The sequence below is a fragment of the Gorilla gorilla genome, chromosome 21, assembly GCF_029281585.2.
Source record: "Gorilla gorilla gorilla isolate KB3781 chromosome 21, NHGRI_mGorGor1-v2.1_pri, whole genome shotgun sequence".
NCBI classification, from domain to species: Eukaryota; Metazoa; Chordata; class Mammalia; order Primates; family Hominidae; genus Gorilla; species Gorilla gorilla.
Window position 1 is genome coordinate 45771723 of NC_073245.2, and position 23467 is coordinate 45795189.

At 41.0% G+C, this 23467-nt stretch overlaps 1 protein-coding gene across 8 annotated transcripts in view; it reads left to right on the forward strand.

Moving 5' to 3' along the window:
* CBFA2T2 (CBFA2/RUNX1 partner transcriptional co-repressor 2) overlaps window positions 1-23467 on the forward strand; it is a 153894-nt gene that overhangs the window by 81875 nt on the left and 48552 nt on the right. Inside the window, exon 1 of one of the 8 annotated variants that reach the window (XM_055373330.2) lies at window positions 19798-19912. The exons of the other annotated variants lie outside the window; for them this stretch is intronic. The gene's annotated coding sequence lies outside the window, so the exon portion shown is untranslated. Of the gene's footprint in view, window positions 1-19797; window positions 19913-23467 lie in introns of those variants that run through there. 8 annotated transcript variants of the gene reach the window in all.

The following is a 23467-nucleotide window of genomic DNA, read 5'->3' on the forward strand; positions in this document are numbered from 1 at the left end:
GCTACTTTTCTCTGTTTATTTATTGCCATATTTAATCCATCTTCCCTGTCCCAATTTTAGTTCAATGCCAAAAAAAGATGGAGCACTCCATAATAGATGAATTGAGAGGGTGCTGATTGTGTCACTGAAATGTTTGCCAAAGAAATTGTTTTTCTAACTGATTTTGTTCTGCCTCCATCTTTCAGTCTATTTGGAAAACACAGTAGAGTACCTGGTTATCTTTCAGAGTGTCATTGTTAAATAATCATTTCAGTAAGCAGTGATGGCTGTTGACCATTTTAGACTTGTGCCTATACTAAGTATTTATCCATTTTTCTAATATACCTGGATTTTTAAAAATATTGATGGATAAAAACTTTCTGGATTGTTGATTTTGAGGAGGTATACCAAGAAGAGAAGGGTGATCTTGGTGTGGAGCCAACATCTTTGAAATCGTGGCTTATTTGTTCTTACTCCTTAAGGCACCCCATTGTCACTCCTTAAGCCCATGTATTTGACAGTGGGGCTTTTTATCAGAAGCCTCTCTGATTGTCATTTGGGGACTTAAATGGGCTCCTACATAACAGCTTTTATGCTTCAATTTTCTGACTTGTCCAGGGTGTGCTTCAGCTGTAGACTGTGTATTTACATTCATATATTTGTGAAGAAAGACAGGAACTATATAGTAGAATGTGAAGTCTCTCTGAACTGTAATCAATGTGTCTTATTAAATTCTTGGTCACAATGTGCAAACTTCATTGAGTCCTACAATAATTAATTCCTTTTGCATTATTTATTTTGCTACAGTATGGTCTCTGGAGCTCAGCAGAGCTGCCATTTCTTAGCCATATGACTTGGGACATAATTTTTGACTTCTCTGAGCCTTAGCTTCTGGTTAAATAAAGTGGTAGTGGAGATGGTACCTTCTACTGTCTTAGTGTCATTTAAATAAGAAAATATTTTAGCACCATTCTTTGTGTGTAATACATATTTTGTTATTTCTAAATGAATATATGAAGATGGAGAATAATGGTAGCTATTACTATTATAGTTATTTCCTGACTTGTACTTATCCTTCCCAGCAAGAAAGTCTTGTCCTACTCAAATCTTGGGTAAATATGAAACTTGCTTCATTGTCAGTGTGGATTGAGAAGGTGTGTACGGTGTTCCTGGGCATCTGAAGAAAGGCTTTTAAATCAGCTTTCCTTTGTGGTCAGTTGGTCAGAAATAACATCAAAATATCAATTGTTAATATTCATATTTATTTTTTCCTTTACAGCTGACTACTTTAGTATTGGTATACCTAATTAAAATTTTTCCACCTCTAAAATTTTTTCTAGGGCAATTTATATATGATTGAATTAATTTACATTGGGTATTAGTTTCCTTGGTTTTTAAAAATAGATCCCCCCAAAATGGTAAGGAGTTGAGAAGTTAAGGCTGTGAGCAAATAGAGAATTTGGGCCTAAAGTTTAATGTGGAAATGAGAAGATGATTTCAATTTATTTGTAGAAAGAACCATAATGAAGGGAATTTTTTAAAGTAAACTTATGTTTGCACCCATTTGCTACTATTTTTCTCTTAGAGCTTTTAGCACTTTCTCCCTGTCTTAAGGTTGTAGAGTTGCCATACTCTGAGATGTCCCACAAGGCTAGCACAACAGCCCTCTGCTTGTGGTGCATACAGCTGTCATCCAAAGGGGCAAACCACATGACATGGCAGTGTATTTCCAGATGTCATTCTCTCTGTTTGGATGACTTGGGAGCTTAAGAAGGGTATTTTCTCTTGAATAGGAGAAAAACTGTTACTTTGGCATAAGGCCCACTCTGGCACCATTCCCACATCTGTTATTGATTAGAAGTGAATGCTGGTCAGTCAGGATGCAAGAGTGCTGGTCCGATTATCAAGCTCAGCCTTCAGGATGAAATACTGCAGGAAATCTGAAGGATGGCATAAACTGGCTCTACACAGTTTAAAAAGACCCTTTCATAAGCTATTGTACAAAGACCTGGTGTAAAGAAATAGCCTGAGTGATGTCTACATGTTAAGAAGATGCCGTAACATGTACATGTAGGATCTATTCTTAGAGGGGAGCAGTGGAATGGGTGGTGGAATCATTATGCAATGATTTTTAAAATATATAATAAACATGCACAGATACTAAGTGTTCAACCCAATGAGTGCCTTTTTGGTTTTTTTGGGGGGTTTTTTTTGTTTTTGTTTTTTTTTAAGGAAAGAGTCTCCTTCTGTCGCCCAGGCTAGAGTGCTGTGATTACAGACATAAACCACCATGCCTGGTCTATTCATGTTTTTAATTTTTTAATTTTTATTCAATTTTTTTTTAAATTTAGCGATGGGGTCTCACTGTATTGCCCAGGCTGGTCTCAAACTTCTGGGCTCAAGCAGTCATCCCATCTCAGCCTCCCGAAGCATTGGGAATACATACATAAGCCACTGCACCCAGCCTGTTCATTTTCTTAATGGTGTCTTTTGATGAGCAGAAAACTTTAATTTTCATGAAGTCTAACTTAGCAGTCTTAAAAATTTTATGGTTTGTGCTTTTTTGCTTACCACCAGGTCATAAGGATATTCTCCTATTCTTTTTGTAGAAATTTTATGGTCCAGGGTATTATTTTACAACCCATCACGAATCTTTTTTTTTTTTTTTTTTTTTGTATGGAGTGAGAGAGGATTGAGGTTAATTTGTATCTATTTGGACATCGAGTTCCAGCAATATTTGCTAAATAGACTTTTCTTTCCCCATTGAGTTGAGTTGACACCTTTATTGAAACTCACTTTATGTTTGGTAGTTCGTCCTCCAACCCTGTCCTTCTTTTTTGAGATTGCTTTAGCTCTTTGGTGTCCTGAACATATTATACAGACATCTTGGTACATCTTAGTGTCTCTCTCTCTCTCTCTCTTTTTTTTTTTTTTGAGACGGAGTTTCTCTCTTGTTGCCCAGGCTGGAGTGCAATGGCACGGTCTCGGCTCAGCGCAACCTCTGCCTCCCATGTTCAAGCAATTCTCCTGCTTCAGCTTCCTGCATAGCTGGGATTAGAGGCATGCACCACCATGTCTGACTAATTTTGTATTTTTTTAGTAGAGATGGGGTTTCTCCATGTTGGTCAGGCTGGTCTCGAACTCCTGACCTCAGGTGATCCATCCACCTCGGCCTCCCAAAGTGCTAGGATTATGGGTGTGAGACACTGCGCCTGGCCTCTTTTTTCTTTTTTTAATCTAATGCAGAGATATTCTTGAATTTTAAAAACTTTTACAAAATCGGGAATATACATTTTAGGTGTGTAAATTTTTAAATTTTAAGTCCTAACTGTATTTTAATGTTGGTAGCCTATTATTATCAAAACATAGTCATTCTGTGTAACGCAGTAAGAAATATCTAATAGTTGGTTTTACTTAATAAACTTTACTAAATAAAGCCAGTATGTACTATGTACTATGTTCTGGCCACTGGACTTGGCACTTGGAATATGGTGGTGATCAAGATGAACATGGCCCCAACTCTCGAGAGGCTTACAACCTAAGAGGCCGAAATTGGCCTCTTCTGAAACAAAAATAGACAAATGATGCATTTCAGGCCTTGTGATGTGAACAGAAATTTTTTTATATTCTTCATTACGCAGCAGCTGATAGCAGCATCACAATTTGATAGGGGCCAGGCACGGTGGTTCATGCCTATAATTCAGCACTTTGGGAGGCCCAGGTGGGCGGATCACTTGGGTCCAGCAGTTCGAGACCAGCCTGTGCAGTGTGGCAATACCCTGTCTCTACAAAATACGCAAAAAATTAGCCAGGCATGGTGGTACGTGCCTGTAGTCCCAGGCTACCTAGGAGGCCAAAGTGGGAGAATCACCCTGAGCCCAAGAGGTTGAGACTGCAGTGAGCAGAGATCACACCACTGTATTCCAGCTTGGGTAATGGAATGAGCCCCTGTCTTTTATTTATTTATTTATTTTTAAAAAGGCAGACTCCATTTGGGTAGGATGTATGTGCAGTATACAGATAACATTGCTGTTTGTTTTTGAATGAAAATGTTTCCTGAAGCCATAGCATGAATATTGGAATGAGTATATATGTCTGCCCTCCCTTCCCCTCCCTTGCCCTCCCCTCCCCGTCCTGTCCATCCATCCCGTCCCTCCTTCTTTCCTTCTTTCTTTCCTGTCTTGAGACAGAGTTTCGCTCTGTCACCCAGGCTGGAGTGCAGTGGCGTGATCTCGGTGCCCTGAAACCTCCACCTCCCATGTTCAAGTGATTCTCCTGCCTCAGCCTCCTGCTGGGATTACAGGCACACGCCACCACACCTGGCTAATTTTTGTATTTTTAGTAGAGATGGGGTTTCACCATGTTGATCAGGTGGGTCTCAAACTCATGATCTCGTGATCCACCTGCCTTGGCCTCCCAAAGTGCTGGAATGACAGGCATGAGCTACCAGGCCCAGCCATGTCTGTCATTTTCTTTGTTAACCTAATTTCTAAAGATTACTCATCTTTTAAACTATTCTTTGAAACAAGTTGTTTCATACCTGTGATTTGTACTGTAACTCAAGGTTTTTTGTTTTTTGTTCTTTGTGTGTGTGTGTGTGTGTGTGTGTGTTTGTCGTGTTTGTTGTTGTTTTGTTTTGTTTGAATCCTGGGGAACCAGAGGTGTTAGCCTATGTTTTAAAACTCACATTTGGCAATGGTATCAACAGCTGTCACACTGAATAATTGTCATGTCATTATAAGGGTTTCTGTTGCTCACTAATCTGTAGGTATAAATCTGGATTTTAACCACATGTGATTGGTAAAAATTAGTTCTTGTGAGAGATTCTATGCTGTGTAGGCCATCTGTTCCCTATTCTCAAACCCAGAATGAAAAGTTAGCCTTAGAATTTGCAAGTCAGTGAACTAAGAGGTATGTTATAATAGGAAGATGGGCTGACTGAAGTCTCTGGAGCTAAGCTGGGACCTGTATGTGGGCACTGCTGGCAGAAACATAAGTGTGTGTGGATAAACTCTTCATTAGTGGAAAGGAATCTTAGTTTTCGGCTGGTTTTCAGTGGTGGGCATGACCCCAAACAGAATCTGAGATGATGTAATAATCATCTGTGATTTGATTGTACTTACAAGATTCAGCTAAATCTTCCCTTTTTTGTCCCAGTCTACTTGAGATGTACCTTCCTTGAACCCTTATTGCCCAGCTACATCATGAACTCCTTGAAGGCTGGAATATCAGCTTCAAGTCTGTGTCCCAAACACTTAGTACAGTGCTTGGGTCATGTTAGCCTTTTGATGATGTTGATCAAATGAATCAGCAGCTGGGCGCGGTGGCTCACGCCTGTAATCTCAGCACTTTGGGAGGCTGAGGTGGGTGGATCGTCTGAGGTCAGGCGAGACCAGCCTGGCCAACATGGTGAAACCCCATCTCTACTAAAAATACAAAATTAGCTGGGTGTGGTGGCACATTCCTGTAATCCCAGCTACTTGGGAGGCTGAGGCAGGATAATCACTTGAACCTGGGAGGCAGAGGTTGCAGTGAGCCGAGATCGCGCCATTGCACTCCAGCCTGGGCAACAAGAGCGAAACTCTGTCTCAAAAAAAATCAATCAGCAAGGTAACTTCTTGCATTAGGAATGACAGCACAGGCCGGGTGCGGTGGCGTACACCTGTAATCCCAGCACTTTGGGAGGCTGAGGCAGGAAGATCATTTGAGGCCAGGAGTTCAAGACCAGCTTGGCCAGCATGGCAAAACCCCATCTCTACTATGCCGAGTGTGGTGACTCACGCCTGTAATCCCAGCATTTTGGGAAGCCAAGGCAGGCGGATCACTTGAGGTCAGGAGTTCGAGACTAGCCTGGCCAACATGGCAAAACCCCATCTCCACTAAAAATACAAACATTAGCCAGGTGTGGTAGCACGTGCCTGTAATCCCAGCTACTCAGGAGCCTAAGGCAGGAGAATCACTTGAACCCAGGAGGTGGATGTTGCAGTGAACGAAGATCGCACCACTGCACTCCAGCCTGGATGACAGAGCAAGACAGTCTAAAAAAAAAAAAAAAGAGGAAAGACAGCACTACCTTTTTATTAAACAACTTCTTTCTTTCCCCATATTCCCTTCTAGTTTTTTCTTATACATGTGCATACTCTTTCCATTTTATTTTCGTGAGTATACATTATATCCAGCTCTTTCCTTTTACATTATATCAAGACCTTTTCTGTGTTGCTATATATTTATCTGTCATTATTTCAGTGGAGAAGTAGACCCAGAATGTGCATTGTTTTTATTAATATCACATGCCATTGTTTCCATTAGATTGTGTTACCATCTAACTATCCTTTGTACAAGAACACTATTGTATCGATTTGAAAAATCAACTGAAAAATCAGTTGTTTTAGTAGTCATTACTACAAAGTTGTTGTAGGTACATGATAATTGACCTTTTCCCAGGGCCAAAGGCCAAGTCCCAAGCCATAACCTTGCCTGGGTTTCATTTTCTTTATCTGGGTAGACTGAGTATATGACTTTATAGTTTAAAGTTCTTTGACTAATTGTTAACCTTATTTGGGGAGATGAAATGATTTTTATGAACCAGTAATTTGAATATAATGTATGATGAAGTTTTGGGGCTTTTTTTCCCTTTAAATTAAATAATTTAGTAAAATTTTTAAAAATTATCTTGTTTCCAAAAAAGGATAATTACATATAATTGAAAATGAATTATTTGTTGAATTGGATATATTTAAGTTCTTAAGTCAACTTGTTTGGATTTAGATGGTGACCCAAGTCTACCAGCACTGCATTTAGTAACCATTTCATTAGACAGATGCTGTCTACAGGGTGTGCTGTTATATTATGCATTCATCCTCAGTACTTGACTGTCCTCTGGGAGGCCAAGTGTCTCAAAATCCTGTAAGTACTTTCCTGTATCCCTTCTCATACCAACCATGCCACACGGTGAACTTGCTGTGTATTTTTCCTTCTTGATTGCATACCTTCACCATTGTCATTTGGTTTAAGTGATTTTATTTATTTATTTATTTATTTATTTATTTATCTGTTTATTTATTTGAGACAGAATCTTGCTTTGTTCCCTAGGCTGGAGTGCGGTAGTATGATCTTGGCTCACTGAGACCTCCGCCTCCCAGGTTCAAGTGATTCTCTTTCCTCAGCCTCCTGAGTAGCTGGGACTACAGGTGCCTGCCACTACACTCAGCTAACTTTTTGTATTTTTAGTAGAGATGAGGTTTTGCCATGTTGTCCAGGCTGGTTTTGAACTCCTGACCTCAGGTCATCCACTTGCCTCAGCCTCCCAAAGTGCTGGGATTACAGGAGTGAGCCACCATGTCGGCCAGATTAAGTGACTTTTTTTTTTCTTTTTTTTTTTGAGACAGAGTCTCACTCTGTTGCCCAGGCTGGAATGCAGTGATGCGATCTTGGCTCACTGCAAGCTCCACCTCCCAGGTTCACGCCATTCTCCTACCTCAGCCTCCCGAGTAGCTGGGACTACAGGCGCCTGGCTAATTTTTTTGGTATTTTTAGTAGAGGCGGGGTTTCACCATGTGTTAGCCAGGATGGTCGCGATCTCCTGACCTCGTGAACTGCCGGTTTTGGCCTCCCAAAGTGCTGAGATTACAGGTGTGAGCCACCGCGCCCGGCCTTAAGTGACATTTTTAAGAGTTTAAGATTTTTCCCTCAGCCCATCAGGTAAGCTCTAGTCAGCTTCTTTAGCTGGCTTCTTAGTAGAAGTAATAGCAATAATAATATAGATGATGATGGTCATGATGGCAATTATAACAATAATATATTTTGTAAAATGGTGTGCAGTTTAGAACAGGATTACTAGCATCATTTCCTGATTACAGAACAGGTTGGAGACAGAGGCAGACTTAATTGCTTATTTTATAGAGGTTGAGCCACTGTTTTGGTGTGTTTAAGCATTTACTATATACCAAAACATGATATCCTTTAAACTACCAGTGGGATTTTGACAGGGTAACTTAGATGCCTTTTATCATATTACCAAGTTGCTGGGATTGTAACCCAGGGCATTTGGTCTAATTTGGGAGCATGTTTCCATTCATCTCTGCTGCTCAGATGGAGAAGGACTGGGGTTCAGGGCTTCTGACCTCAAACCTTGTTTTTTTTTCTGTCATGCTTGCAGGGTATTTTAAATACCCTGTCCTGTTGTTCCCTCAACCCAAACTACCTGTTAAAATTTTGGTTTTGAAAATGAGGTCCCTATAGCTAGATCATGCTGCCTGTGTGTGAAGAAAGACTAACATGTTAGGAATGCGTGGCATTCCAGTAGGTGTCTAATAATTCTTCTGGAGAAAAGCAAATTTAGTCAAAAAGCAAATGAAAATATTTTATAAGCAATGTTTCAAAATGATTCAAGGAAATTGGTATTTACCTCTTATCCCCATCGTGTCATCAGTTCCATTGTCATGTTCTTTGAATACCGTGAGCATGTGTCTATTTTTTAATAAATAATTGTAATCATACTACATATATATAGGAAGGGCCCCCCATACAGCGTTGTATTATATGCATTTCGCCAAGTGTTGAATGAATGATCCTTCATAATTACAGTTTTTAATGCCTTCACAGTTCACATTGACATGCTGTTCCACCGTTTAATTAACCATTCCCCTGTGGTATAAATTGCTTTTTCCCTTGAGTTGTTTTCTTAAGGACAGATTTCCAGGAGTGAGGTCACACAGTCAAACATTATGAACATTTTTCTAGCAGAGAAATTATTTTTTAACCTCACTAATTGAATGTTGGTACTTTGAAATACATTTATTTCTGTGCTTTTTGTACCTAGTACATTAGTAATTGGATACTGGAACTAATGGAAGCGAACAAGCATGTAGATAATCTAGAAAGCATTATAGTCTTAACTGGAAATACATAATTATTTTCTTTCAAAATTCACCATCCCATTTTGTTATGCTTTGGCAGAGCAATCTAGAACTGTGGCAGAGTGATGGTTGAGGAAATGTGGGGAAATTTATATTAAAACCTTAGCCGTGGTAAATTGAAAGTTAACTTTTGAAGCAAAGCTTAACTGTAGAAGAAAAATAGTGATTATTTCTCATGTTTGTTGCTGAATTCTAGGTTTTATTCTTCTACCTTCTTTGCATATATCTGTCTCTAAAAAGGTAGCTAATTAATGTGTTATGGTAATTTACAGTATGCAGAAGGACTGCCAGTGCTGATGTGATCTGATCAACATTGTGATTATTATCATTATTATCACTGGGTTTTCTTGTTTGTTTTGTTTTTTGAGACGGAGTCTTCCTCTGTCACCCAGGCTGGAGTGCAGTGGCACGATATCAGCTCATTGCAACCTCTGCCTCCCAGGTTCAAGTGATTCTTGTGCCTTAGCCTCCTGAGTAGCTGGGACTACAGGGACGGGGTTTCACTGTGTTGTTCAGGCTGGTCTTAACTCCTGACCTCATGATCCGCTCGCCTCAGCCTCCCAAAGTGCTGGGATTACAGGGGTGAGCCACCGCGCCCAGCCTATTATCATTGTTATCTCGGTTATAGACATAGGAAAACTGAGGTTCCTGTTGATATTATTGCCAAAACAATGCTCTTGATCTCATTCTATCTTTCTCTGAGGTTTTAAGCAGAACCTGGATATATGTGAGCCATTTATATTCTATAGCAGATTTTTGCATTGGCTGTGAGTTCAAAATAGATAAAAATTTTAAGATTGCTTCAAAGTCAAGAGATTCTATATAATCAAAAATACTTCTTGGTTAAAGCATAAAGGGCCAAGGTGACGTGTTTGGAAAGTATAGATAGAAGGCTCTGAATTAGGGAAAAGTCCTGTAATTCCACAGAGGTATGTATTTTGACCCTTAATTTCTCTTTTCCTTGAAGGTTCATAATTAAAGCACAGAAATTCAGAATTGTCATAGTTTGGAAGCTATGAACTTGAGTGATAGCTTTCTCAAAATATATTGGAGAGTTTCATAGAATTGTCTCTACCTAACTCTGAACTTCACTATTTATTTTATTTTATCTTATTTAATTTTATTTTTGAGTTAGGGTCTTACTCTGTCACCCAGGCTGGAGTGCAATAGTGTGATCACGGCTCACTGCAGCCACAACCACCCAGGCTCCAGTGATTCTGCAACCTAAACTTCCCGAGTAGCTGGGACTACAGGCACCCCCCACCATGCCTGGCGAATTTGATGGCATCTTTTTTAGAGACGAGGTCTCCCTATGTTGTCCAGGCTGTTCTCAAACTCCTGAGCTCAGGCAATCCTCCTGCCTTGGCCTCCCAAAGTGCTGGGATTACAGGCGTGAGCCACTGCACCCAGGTTTGTTTTTTCTTTTTTTGTTTTGTTTTGTTTTGTTTTGTTTTGTTTTGAGATGGAGTCTTGCTCTGTCGCCAGGCTGGAGTGCAGTGGCACGATCTCGGCTCACTGCAACCTCTGCCTCCTGGGTTCAAGTGATTCTCCTGCCTCAGCCTCCCGAGTAGCTGGGACTACAGGTGCCTGCCACAATGCCTGGCTAATTTTTCGTGTTTTTGGTAGAGACAGGCTTTCGCTGTGTTAGCCAGGATGGTCTTGATCTTCTGACCTCGTGATCCGCCCCCCTCGGCCTCCCAAAGGGCTGGGATTACAGGCGTGAGCCACCACGTCTGGCCAATTTTTGTACTTTTAGTAGAGACAGGGTTTCACCATGTTGGCCAGGATGGTCTCAATCTCCTGACCTCATGATCCGCCTGCCTCATCCTCCCAAAGTGCTGGGATTACAGGCATGAGCCACTGCGTCCAGCCCAGTACCCAGTTTTAATTATATTTTCTTAACTGGACCTATGTGGAAAAGAGGTTGTATGCTTCCAAGACAAAAATTGAATTATTTCACATGTATTTCCTTTTAACTTGTTATGTCTGGGCTGTTTTGGCATTTAAAGCCATTAATCTCAACTCATGATTTCTGTCCCAAGGAAAATGAGAGTCAGATGTTCACATCTGGACCATTTGTTTCATTCAAGTAGTTGAAATTGCATTAGAAAATTTTGATAGTGATGAAGTCAAGAATTTAGAATGAATCATTGAATCCTCCCATTGAAAGGGAAGATCAAAACCTCCAACTTAATGTAGAACTATAGACTGAGAGAACTATTACTTTTTGTTGATTTTTCTTAAACAACATTACTGAGGTATGATTGACATGTTAAAAAGCTGTACATATTTAACATATACACCTCCATGCATTTGGGAATAAGTACACCCCTGTGAAGCCATCAACAGAAAAGTTTCCTCTTGACCCCTTTATTATTATTTTTTGTGTATGGTATGTAGCTATTTTAAAGTATTGTTAGCCTTTGTTTTAACTTTGTTGAAGTGTTAATTAAAATGATGAACTTGCAGAAGAAAAAGTGAACATTTTAAACTATTTTTTATAAATAGAATAGAAACTTAGGTGCAAATGAAGAAATATATATGTAAATATGTATAGATCAACAAATGAATAATGAACAAATATATATGTTAATGTAACATATATTAATATATATGTTAACCACAAAAGTACCATGGCCATTCAGCTCGTGATATGTATTTCTTTCTTTTACCTTTATTTTTGGCCTGTTTGAAAGATTTATGCTACATTATATTTTCCTTTTTTCCTTAGATTACTTTAAAGAACAACACTATAATTAAGAGCAGTACACCCTAACCAAGTAAGGTTGATCACACAATGGCAAGGATAGTTCAACATTAAGAAGCTGAAAAGGGCTGGGCGTGGTGGCTCACGCCTGTAATCCCAGCACTTTGGGAGGCTGAGCCAGGTGTATCACTTGAGGTCAAGAGTTCGAGACCAGCTTGACCAACATGATGAAACCCCATCTCTAGTAAAAATGCAAAAATTAGCCAGGCATGGTGGCAAGTGCCTGTAATGCCAGTTACTCTCTGAGGCAGGAGAATCACTTGAATCCAGGAGGCAGAGGTTGCAGTGAGCCAAGATCGCGCCACTGCACTCCAGCCTGGAGGACAGAGTGAGACTTCCCCTCAAAAAAAAATAAAAACAAGAAGCTGAAAGGAGGAAAAAAAACCCATTTCCATAAATACATCCCTTCCCCTTAAAAAAATGCATTTGGTTAAGCTGAAGACCTATTTCTAATAAAAACAAGTAAAAAGCAAGTTTGTGGTAAGTAGAAACTTCAAGGTTATACATGCAAAACATGTGGCTTAAACTAGAGCTGCAACATAAAAGTGGTGAAGAACAGCAGAGGACAGTTGGAGCTGTGGGAGATGCACAAATGAATGCCTCTGGCATGGAGCTTCAGGGTTGAAAATCAAACACTAGAAGTCCAGCCAGGCACAGAGAGAGCAACCAGTTGCTGAGGGGACATCTCCCTTTGTCTTTATCTGTTGTGGAGATGTTTGATAGTCCCATACCCCCAATGCATTGTAATAAAGCACTCCATTTGTATATGCATCTTAGTAGTCCTCAATGATTTAGGCCCCCAAAATGATCAGTTAAGAGAGTTACCTTTATTTTGTTTACTTTCAAAAAAATAAGAATAAACCCAAACTCAATTCTTAATTTCTCAGCCTGAACAGTGTGAGGTCATAGTTGTCCAGATTTCTCTGGAAACGAGTAAAGATGAATTCGTTTCTTTGTCATGGGTCTGTACTATAGGTTGTTCTCTTTTTATTTCATTTGATTGTAAACAGCAACTCTGGCAGCTGGGCAATATTGAATGATTGCTGTAAACAAGGAAACAGACTTTGAGGAGGAAATATCCCCACTATCAGAGAGCTAACAGAGCCTCAATTTCAATCCTGATCTGTCTGAATCCAGCCACTGCCTCCTACCCACACCAGAGCTGTTCAATTGAAATATAATGTAAGCAACAAATAGAGGCCACATATGTAATTTTAAATATTCTTGTAACCTTATTTTTTAAAAAAGAAACAGGTGACATTCCTTTTGATAATATGTTTAATATACTAAGAAATTTCAATATATAATCATTATAAAATTATTAATGAGCTTGTTTACATTCCTTTCCTTAGTACTGTTTGAACCTTGGGGTCTGGCATGGTGGCTCACGCCTGTAATCTCAGTGCTTTGTGAGGCCAAGGTGGCAGGATCACTTGAGGCCAGGAGTTTGAGACCAGCTAGTGAGACCCTATCTCTAAAAAAAAAAATAGAAAAATTAGCTGGACATGTTGGCATGCACCTATAGTTCCAGCTACTTGGGAGGCTGAGGTGGGAGGATCTCTTGAACCCAGGAGGTTCAGGCTGCAGTGAGCCTAGGTTATGTGACTGCTCTTCCAGCTTGGATGATGCTGTCTCATCTTTTTTTTTACAAAAAAAAAAAAAAATCTGCAATCCTTTTTTCCTGTGCACAAACAGCTTCCAGAAAATAGTTAAACCATCAAACCCTAAGGTAATTTTTTTTAAGTACCTGTTGGCCCAAACAGAGGGCTTAATTAGCGGAAACTCTAAGAAACCAGATTGAGTTAAACACATCTAGCTTTGTTTTTTTTCTTGGCCCCCCAAAGGCTATGCGCATGCCCCAGGAATATACTTCTTCTTTGATTGGGCACAATAAGATTGTTTTCTTCAAATATTTGAGAGCGGTAGGACCCCAGAAGAACTCTTACCAACTGATGGTGAGTGCCAAGATCTTCTCATTTATCTGGCAGTGGCATATTCCATCTCTGCAGCAAGGTAAAGCCCTGGGTGCTAGAAGTTCCTTCACAGAACCTAGGTGTCAGCCAGTCATGGATATTGTCCTGTGGCTTCCCATAATGGAAGAAAGCTAGATCTTTGCTTCGTGCTACTCCTGAGCATGCAGTTTTGATTTTTGTGGTTCTCCATCTCAAAACAAAAGCTGATGGGCTGACTGGGCCTTTCTTTGCGCTGGGGGAATATTAAAAACTCGGTTTTTCAAATATTAAGGTACATGGAGCCAGGTGGAACCCAGGCTCTTTTAAAGATTGATGAGGGCAGGTGCAGTGGCTCTCACTTGTAATCCGAGCACTTTGGGAGGCCGAGGCAGGCAGATCACTTGAGACCAGAAGTTTGAGACCAGCCTGGCCAACATGGTGAAACCCCATCTCTACTAAAAAGAAAATAAAAATTTGCCGGGTATGGTGGCAGGCATCTGTTAATTCCAGCTACTTGGGAGGCTGAGGCAGGAGAATTGCTGGAATCTGGGAGGCGGAGGTTGCAGTGAGCCAAGATCATGCCACTGCACTCCAGCCTGGGTGACAAGAACAAAACTCTGTCTCAAAAAAAAATTTATATATATATATATATAATTATGTAAAAATTATATATATAATTATGTAAAAATTATCTATATATAATTATGTAAAAATTATATATAATTATGTAAAAATTATCTATATATAATTATGTAAAATTATATATATAAAATTATGCTATGTAGTTCTGTTAATGCATGATATTATAAAAGCACAGTTGTAAAAAGGTTACATTTACTCTAATTCTAGGCCACAGACTATTCAGTTAGTCCTAAAAATTCATGCAACATCGCCAGGCATTGTAGCACATCCCTGTAGTCCCAGTTACTTGGGAGGCTGAGGATCACTTGAGCCCAAGAGTTTGAGGTCAGCCTGGGTATCAAAGCCAGACCTAGTGTCTTCGAGAAAAAAGATACAAAATTCATGCAACATTACTTGACACTAGGAAGACTAAGTAAGTATGAAGATGGAGTTATATGAATGGGTCACTGCCACTTAAAAAAACCCCTCGAAAATACATGAACTATTAATGCGTTGTCGTGCATATAAGGAAGACAGAATAATGTCTTACATATCATGACTCCATTAACCTCTATAAAGAAGCTGAATATCTACATCTTAAAATTGTAGACTAATGGAGACATTATTTTGTTTATATTAACTCTCTACCTAGGCTTTTCCATTGTAAAGATGCTATATTTATCTAGATCCATCCTCCCCCATACACACAGAGCTGTTTTTCTTTCACATTGAAAAATTATGGCCAGGCACCCTGGCTCATGCCTGTAATCCTAATAGTTTAGGAGGCCAAGGCAGGCAGATCACTTGAGGCCAGGAGTTGGAGACCAGCCTGGCCAACAAGGTGAAACCCCATCACTACTAAAAATGCAAAAATTAGCTGAGCTTGGTGGCATGTGCCTGTAATCCCAGCTACTCAGGAGGCTGAGGCAGGAGAATTGCTTGAACCCGGGAGGCAAAGGTTGCAGTGAGCCGAGATTGTGCCACTGCACCCCAACCTGGGCGACAGAGTGAGATTCCGTCTCAAAAACAAAAAACAAAAAACAGAAAAAACCTATTACATAATAAACTGATTTGCAAATATCTTGACTGGATTTTTTTTTTTTTTTTTTGGAGACAGAGTCTCACTGTGTTTCCCAGGCTGTGCAGTGACATGGTCTCGGCTCACTGCAACCTTCGCCTCCTGGGTTCAAGTGATTCTCCAGTGTCAGCCTCCGAGTAGCTGGGATTACAGGCACCTGCCACCACGCCTGGCTAATTTTTGTATTTTCACTAGAGACGGGGTTTTGCCATGTTGGCCAGGCTGGTCTCGAACTCCTGACATCAGGTGATCTGCCTGCCTCCGCCTCCCAAAGTGCAGGTATTACAGGCATGAGCCAACGCGCCCAACCTTCTGACTGTTTTTTAATACAAGATAGCTAGATTTTTATATCTGCTTCTGCATTAATCATGTAATCTCTGTAAAAAGCTACCATTCACTCATGAAAGAGAGTAAAAAGGATAAATGACCTCTTCTTGCTACGATTATGAAAATTGTTTTGACCTTTCCCCTTCTGTCCACACATATCCCAAAGGGTCTCCAGGGCCCCCAACGGTCCCAGGACCATATTTTGAGAACTGCTGAGTAGATCATGGCATTCAAGCCAAGGTAAAGAGTTTATGTTTTATTGTGAGAGCAATAGGAAGCCATTAGAAGAGTTCAGGTCTGTGGGAAGATCTGTTTTAGGTTTTAAATCAGCACTTTGGATACTACATGATGAATGGACTGAAGGGGTTAAAAGCAGAAGCAGAAAGAATAGTTAGGAGGCAGATGAAGCAGTCCAGGTGAGAGATGACAGTGGCTAAATTCTAGCAATAGAGATGGGAGACATGACATACTGTGACATATTTAAGAGCTGGACTGTCAGAATTTACTGCTATATTTCTTTCTTTTCTTTTTTTTTTTGAGACGGAGTCTCACTCTGTTGCCCAGGCTGCAGTGCAGTGGCGCGACCTCGGCTCACTGCAACCTCTGCCTCCTGGGTTGGAGCAATTCTCCTGCCTCAGCCTCCCGAGTAGCTGGGACTACAGGTGTCTGCCACCACACCTGTCTAATTTTTATGTTTTTAGTAGAGACAGGGTTTCACTGTGTTAGCCGGAATGGTCTCGATCTCTTGACCTCGTGATTCTCCTGCCTCGGCCTCCCAAAGTGCTGGGATTACAGGTGTGAGCCACCGAGCCCGGCCTACTGCTAGATTTCCTCTAGAAGGTTCTGTGTTCCGGAGACATTTAGCACAGATGTATCAAATGCTGGAACCCAAGAGACCTGGCTTTTTGAATCGTAGGAAAGCCATTAACTAGCTGTGTGAGAAATTGATAGCGTTTTTCCCTGTCTCCAGAAAAAAAACGTGAGGTTTATTTTTGGCCAAGAAGACTAAAGTTAGCTGATTCTCCATCAGTCTCAGATTCTCTGAGTTCTCTGACTTTGGCTGCATATGTGTGGCCCGGGCAGTAATGTGACACACCTTTAAGTGGTTGGGATTCAGTCGATTTTGATTGTGGTAGGGGTGGCTTCCATACAAAGGCAAGATGCTAATCAAATTTAATTTAAGTCTTTTCTGTTCATGTGAGAAATACTAAGTTGGTGGAGACCTGAAACAGATGGTGTGCAGTTGGAGTAGATAACTATATTATTCTAAATAAATATTTGCTGGAGCTGGGAAGCAACAATCCATATTTCATTTTTTCCCTATTTACATTTTCAGGTCAGCTATGTTGCTACTGTTTTTAACTTGCATTAAGGTTATCAACAGACTTGGCAATTACAATATATCTTTAAATGTTGAAATAATTAGCATTGGAAGAGACCCTCAGCACGTAGTGCTGTAATGATTCTTAATGCATTTCTGGTGGATAGCTGTCTAATAATATCTTACAGTTGAAAAAAGTTTTTTTTTGAGTCGGAGTCTCACTTTGTCGCCCAGGCTGGAGTACAGTGGCCCAATCCCGGCTCACTGCAACCTCTGCCTCCTGGGTTCATGTGATTCTCCAGTCTCAGCCTCCTGAGTAGCTGGGACTACAGGCGCACACCCCCACGCCCAGCTGATTTTTCTATTTTTAGTAGAGACGGGGTTTCACCACGTTGGCCAGGATGGTCTCAATCTCTTGACCTTGTGATCCGCCCACCTCGGCCTCCCAAAGTGCTGGGATTACAGGCATGAGCCACTACGCCTAGCTTAAAAATCTTATACAGTACTTGTTTTTTAATTTTCTTTTTTTTTTTAATTTATTTTTTTTTTAGAACGGGCCTTGCTCTGTCACCCAGGCTGAAGTGCAGTGGCACAATCTCGGCTCACTACAAACTCTGCCTCCCAGGCTCAGGCAATCCTCCCAAGGAGCTGGGACTATAGGTGTATGCCACCACCCCCAGCTAAATTTTTGTATGTTTTGTAGAGATCAGGTTTTGCCATGTTGGCCGAGCTGGTCTCGTACTTCTGAGCTTACATGATCCACCTACCTCAGCCTCCCAAAGTGCTGGGATTACAGACGTGAACCACCATGCCTGGCCTACAGCACTTTTTAATCTGTTACTTTATTTGCCTTTTAACACCTCCCTTCCTCTGTTTTACAAATGAAGAAACCAAGGCTCTGGTATGCCTTGTCCAGGGTTCCACAGTAGCTGATAAATTGGCAGAAAAATCAGGATTCACAGTCACAGTTTCATGCCCAGTTTTCTTTCTTCCACAGTAGCCTACCTTTGACTATTCAAGAATATAAATCTCTAGCTGGTCTGGAATTTGGCTGTTTTGCCAAACTGACCTTTTCATCTCATCTTTTGCTGCATACAGCTTTTTATATTTACTGTATATTCTGTTTCAGCTAAGAGATGGTCTTAAATTGAGGGAGTAATGAAAATTTTATATTAACTCTTTCCTGGCTTAAGGTGCTGTAGCCACTGTATCTGTCTCAGTTAAGTTCTGGGGCGAGATCTGTGTGCAGTCTCTTAAATGTTAATATATTCTTTGTTACACATAATATACTTGTTCTCACCTTCATTGTACCTGTATTCTTAATGATACTTTGATGAAAGCAGGTTTTCAAATAAGTAGGTTTAAAAAGGCATTTTATTAATCACTGGTCTAATCATTATAATAACCTAAACAGCTAGCATGTATTCCTATGCTCTTTGTATATTTATTCTTGAAATTTACAGTGCTTACAGCCTGGTAGATTATACTCTTTACTTGGCTTCTGGTTTTTCCCCTTATTTCCTTGGCTTTTCTTTTTCAGTCTCTTTTTTTAGTTTCTTGTCTTTCATGATCTCTAAGAATGGAAATACCTGGAGATCTGTACCCACTTCCAGTAAGATACCTGTTCTCAGGCTTTCCGTAGAATCTATATGCCATTAATTGAAAATATTTCATCACAACCTCAGACTTTCCCACCCCAGGCCTCAGCTCCACACTTTTATATCCAGCTGCTTATCCAGCATTTCTATTAGAATATCTACTGAGCATTTTAAAGGTAATCCTGATCTTCAGTTGCTCTTCCCCCATTTTCCTTTACCAGTTCCTCCTTCTTAGTAAATGGTAACTTCATCCTTCCAGTTGCTTAGGCTAAAAACCTCAAAATTGTTTCTTGACCTCTGTTTTTTGTTTTCTTTCTTTCTTTTTTTCAGTCTCATCTGTCAGCCAGGCTAGAGTACAGTGGCACAATCACAGCTCACTGCAGCCTGAAACTCCAGGGCTGAAGGAATCCTCCTGTCTGAGCCTCCAAAGCAGCTGGAATTATAGGCAAGCACTCTCACACCTGGCTAATTTTTTTTTGGTTTTAATTTTGTGGAGTTGGGTCTTGCCATCTTGTCCAGGCTGGTCTCAAACTCTGGACTCAAGCCATCCTCCCACCCTCAGCCTCACAAAGTGCTGGGATTAGAGATATGAGCCACTGTACCCGGCCTTTTGACCTCTATTTTGTATTTATTTTTGATTTATTTACTGCTGTCACCTCAGTAGTAGAAGACTTAGTAGTTACTCGAATAATTTTGAATAAATAGATGAGAAAATTCTAAGATTCAATTTAGGAAAAGTTACTCAAATTCCTTATTTAACTGCATTCCACTACCTGGGGGTTATGTTAAGACAGGGGATCTCCAATCCTCAGGCTGCATACCGGTATGGATCTGTGACCTGTTAGGAACCGTGTGGCACAGCAAGTGGTGAGCCAGCGCATTACCGCCTGACCTCTGCCTCCTGCCAGATCAGCCATGGCATTAGATTCTCATTAGGAGGGCAATCCCTGTTGTTAACTGGACATGTGAGGGATCTAGGTTGTGCACTCCTTATGAGAATCTAATGCCTGATGATCTGAGGTGGAACAGTTTCATCCTGAAACCACTCCCTACCCCACCCCCAGTTAGTGGAGTGCAATGGCACGATCTCAGCTCACTGCAACCTCCTTTTGTAGTTCTTCAGTAGGTACATGGCCTCCCAAGTAGCTGGGACCACAGGTGCATGCCACTGTGCCCAGCTAATTCTTTTATTTTTTGAAAAGACAGGGTCTCATATCGGGGAATCTGCCCCAATATTCACGTAGGTTCTTTTCTATTTTCCTTTAGCGTTGGCCAGCTTGAGAAATAAAGGGACAGAGTACAAAAGAGAGAAATTTTAAAGCTGGGCGTCCAGGGGAGACATCATATGTCGGTAGGTTCCGTGATGCCTCACAAGCCGCAAAAACCAGCAAGTTTTTATTAGGGAGTTTCAAAAGGGGAGGGAGTGTGCGAATACGTGTGGGTCACAGACATCAAGTACTTTACAAGGTAATAGAATATCACAAGGCAAGTGGAGGCAGGGCAAGATCACAGGACCACAGGACCGGGCAAAATTAAAATTGCTAATGAAGTTAGCACCATTGTCATTGATAACATCTTATCAGAAGACAGGGTTTTGAGATAAACCAGTCTGACCAAAATTTATTAGGCGGGAATTTCCTCTTCCTAATAAGCCTGGGAGCACTATGGGAGACTGGGGTCTATTTCACCCCTGCAGTCTCGACCATAAGAGACAGGCGCACCTAGGGGGGCCGTTTATAAGCCTATACATCCAGGCGCGTATTCTCTTTCCCAGGGATGTTCCATGCTGAGAAAAAGAATTCAGCAATATTTCTCCCATTTGCTTTTGAAAGGAGAGAAATATGGCTCTGTTCTGCCCGGCTCATCAGCGGTCAGAGTTTAAGGTTATCTCTCTTATTCCCTGAACAATTGCTGTTATCCTGTTCTTTTTTCAAGGTGCCCACATTTCATATTGCTCAAACACACCTGCTGTACAATTTGTGCAGTTAATGCAATTATTACAGAGTCCTGAGGCGATATACATCCTCCTCAGCTGACAGGATTAAGAGATTAAAGTAAAGACAGGCATAGGAAATCACAAGAGTATTGATTGGGGAAGTGATAAGTGTCCATAAAATTTTTACAATTTATGTTTAGAGATTGCAGTAAAGACAGGCATAAGAAATAAAAGTATTAATTTGGGGAACTAATAAATGTCCATGAAATCTTCACAATCCACCTTCTTCTGCCATGGCTTCAGCCGGTCCCTCCGTTTGGGGTCCCTGACTTCCCGCAACAGTCTCACTTCATTGCCCAGGCTGGTTTTCCAGCTTTTTAATCAGTTATAGCAGAAGTCAGTAAACTGTGGCCCACTGTTGGCCAGGCATGGTGGCTTACGCCTGTAATCCCAGCACTTTGGGAGGCCGAGGCGGGTGGATTGCCTGAGCTCAGGAGTTCGAGACCAGCCTGGGCAGCAGGGTGAAACTCCATCTCTACTAAAATACAAAAAAATTAGCTGGGCTCAGTGGCATGTGCCTGTAGTCCCAGCTACTTGGGAAGCTGAGGCAGGAGAATTGCTTGAACCCAGGAGGCGGAGGTTGCAGTGAACAGAGATGGCGCCACTGCAATACAGCCTGGGCGACAGTGAGACTCTGTCTCAAAAAAAAAAAAAACAAAAAAAACCCTGTGGCCCACTGTCCATTTTTGTGAATAAAGATTAATTACAACACAGCCAAGCCCATTTATTTGTATATTGTCTATAGTGTGCTACAATAGAGCAAAAAAATATTTACTGCCTTTGGCAGTAAATTGCCTTTGGCAGGAAAAGTTTCCTGATTCCTGAGCTATAATAATGATAAATTAATTTTCCAGTATATGTATAAACATGGAATGTAAAAAATTTATTTTTTCTATCAGTGTTAGTACATGTTAAAGTATTAATTTTATTTTAATTGTGCTCTATCTTCTATCTTCAAAGGTCCTTATAAAATACTTTGTGGTAATTTCCCTTTTTTTTTTTTTTTTTTGAGATGGAGCCTTACTCTATTGCCCAGGCTGTAGTGCAATGAATGGCATGATCTTGGCTCACCGCAACCTCCACCTCCCAGGTTCAAGTGATTCTTCTGCCAGCCACAGCCTCCTGAGTAGCTGGGTTTACAGGTGCCCACCACCATGCTTGGCTAATTTTTTGTATTTTTAGTAGAAACGGGGTTTCACCATGTTGGCCAGGCTGGTCTTGAACTCCTGACCTCAGGTGATCCACCCACCTCAACCTCCCAAAGTGCTGGGATTACAGGCGTGAGCCACTGTGCCCAGCCTCTGGTAATTTCTTTGAGTCCTTATGTCTCCATTTTTGTTGAATGATAAATTGTTTGTCATTATAAACAGTTGTTCCTGGCCATCTCGGCATATGAAGCCTGCATGTTATTAGGAAGTTGGATGTGTTGTCAGATTTGTGGCAGAGTTACAAAGATGGTAAATGCTCGTCCTTAAGCATGTACTATGTCCATAATCAGTTTAGCCAACTTTATAAGGCCATAAATGTAACAGTAATTTTGATGTTTCTTCCTCCATCTTTAGCAAGTTAGAATTATCACTTTGGGAAAGTCTTTTTTTTTTTTTTTTTTGTGATGGAGTCTTGCTGTTGTCCAGGCTGGAGTGCAGTGGCACCATCTCAACTAACTGCAACCTCCACCTCCTGGGTTCAAGCAGTTCTTCTGCCTCAGCCTCCTGAGCAGCTGGGATTACAGATGCCTGCCACCATGCCCAGCTAATTTTTGTTTAGTAGAGATGGGGTTTCACCATGTTGGCCAGGCTCGTCTTGAACTCCTGACCTCAGGTGATCTGCCTGCGTTGGCCTCCCAACGTGCTGGGATTACAGGTATGAGCCACTGTACCCGGCCTGGAAATTCTTACCATATGACAATTACACATTCAGAACATTTACCTATCCTTGGCAGTGATTGAAGAGAGGCTATGGTCCAGGAAATCTTTTCCCTGATTTTTCCTTCAGCTGTGATACCACCTCTTGGGGCACTATTCAAACTATATCCCATGTGCTACCTGGAGAGCCCATGTAGCCTTTCCAGCAAACACCTCAACATTGTGTTAAGACTTGCCTGGCCGTCGTACATGGTAATGTTTCTATTTCTTTATTTTCCCAGTACTGTATGTCTGTCTTTCCCATAAGTGAGGTCCCTCCCTACCTTCATCTCTGAACTTCCCTAAGGCCTGGCAAATCCAGGACAATCAAGTAGATTGGGATCTGGATCCTCAAAATTCAGGACCAAATTATTGAAAATAATCCAATTGTTCATTGACAAGGGATTGTTTAAATGAACTATGGTACCTCTTCAAAGTGTATTATCATACTGTTTTTTAAAATTGTGGAATTAAGAATTCCAGCACATATTGTGATGTTATAAAACACAATAATAGAACCAAAAAAAAAAGGAACATTATAATTTGTATGTGGTGTAGATTAGTTGTCTATTCCTGCATAACAAACCATGTCAGAACTTCATGGCCTAAAATGATAAGCCTCCCCGCTCCCTTCTGTTAGTCTAATCCGCCCACCTCAGTCTCCCAAAGTCTTGGGATTACAGGCAGGAGCCACCCACGCCCAGCCTGAGAGTCTGATTTTTGTTTTTTTTGTGGGTTTTTTATTGTTGTTGTTGTTGTTTGTTTGTTTATTTTTAGACAGAGTCTCGCTCTGTCGCCCAGACTGGAGTGCAGTGGTGCAGTCTCGGCTTATTGCAACTTCTGCCTCTCGTGTTCAAGCGGTTCTCCTGCCTCAGCCTCCTGAGTAGCTGGGATTACAGGTGTGTGCCACCACGCCCAACTCATTTTTGTATTTTTAGTAGAGACAGGGTTTCACCCTGTTGGCCAGGCTGATCTTGAACTCCTGGCCTCAGGTGATCCGCCCGCC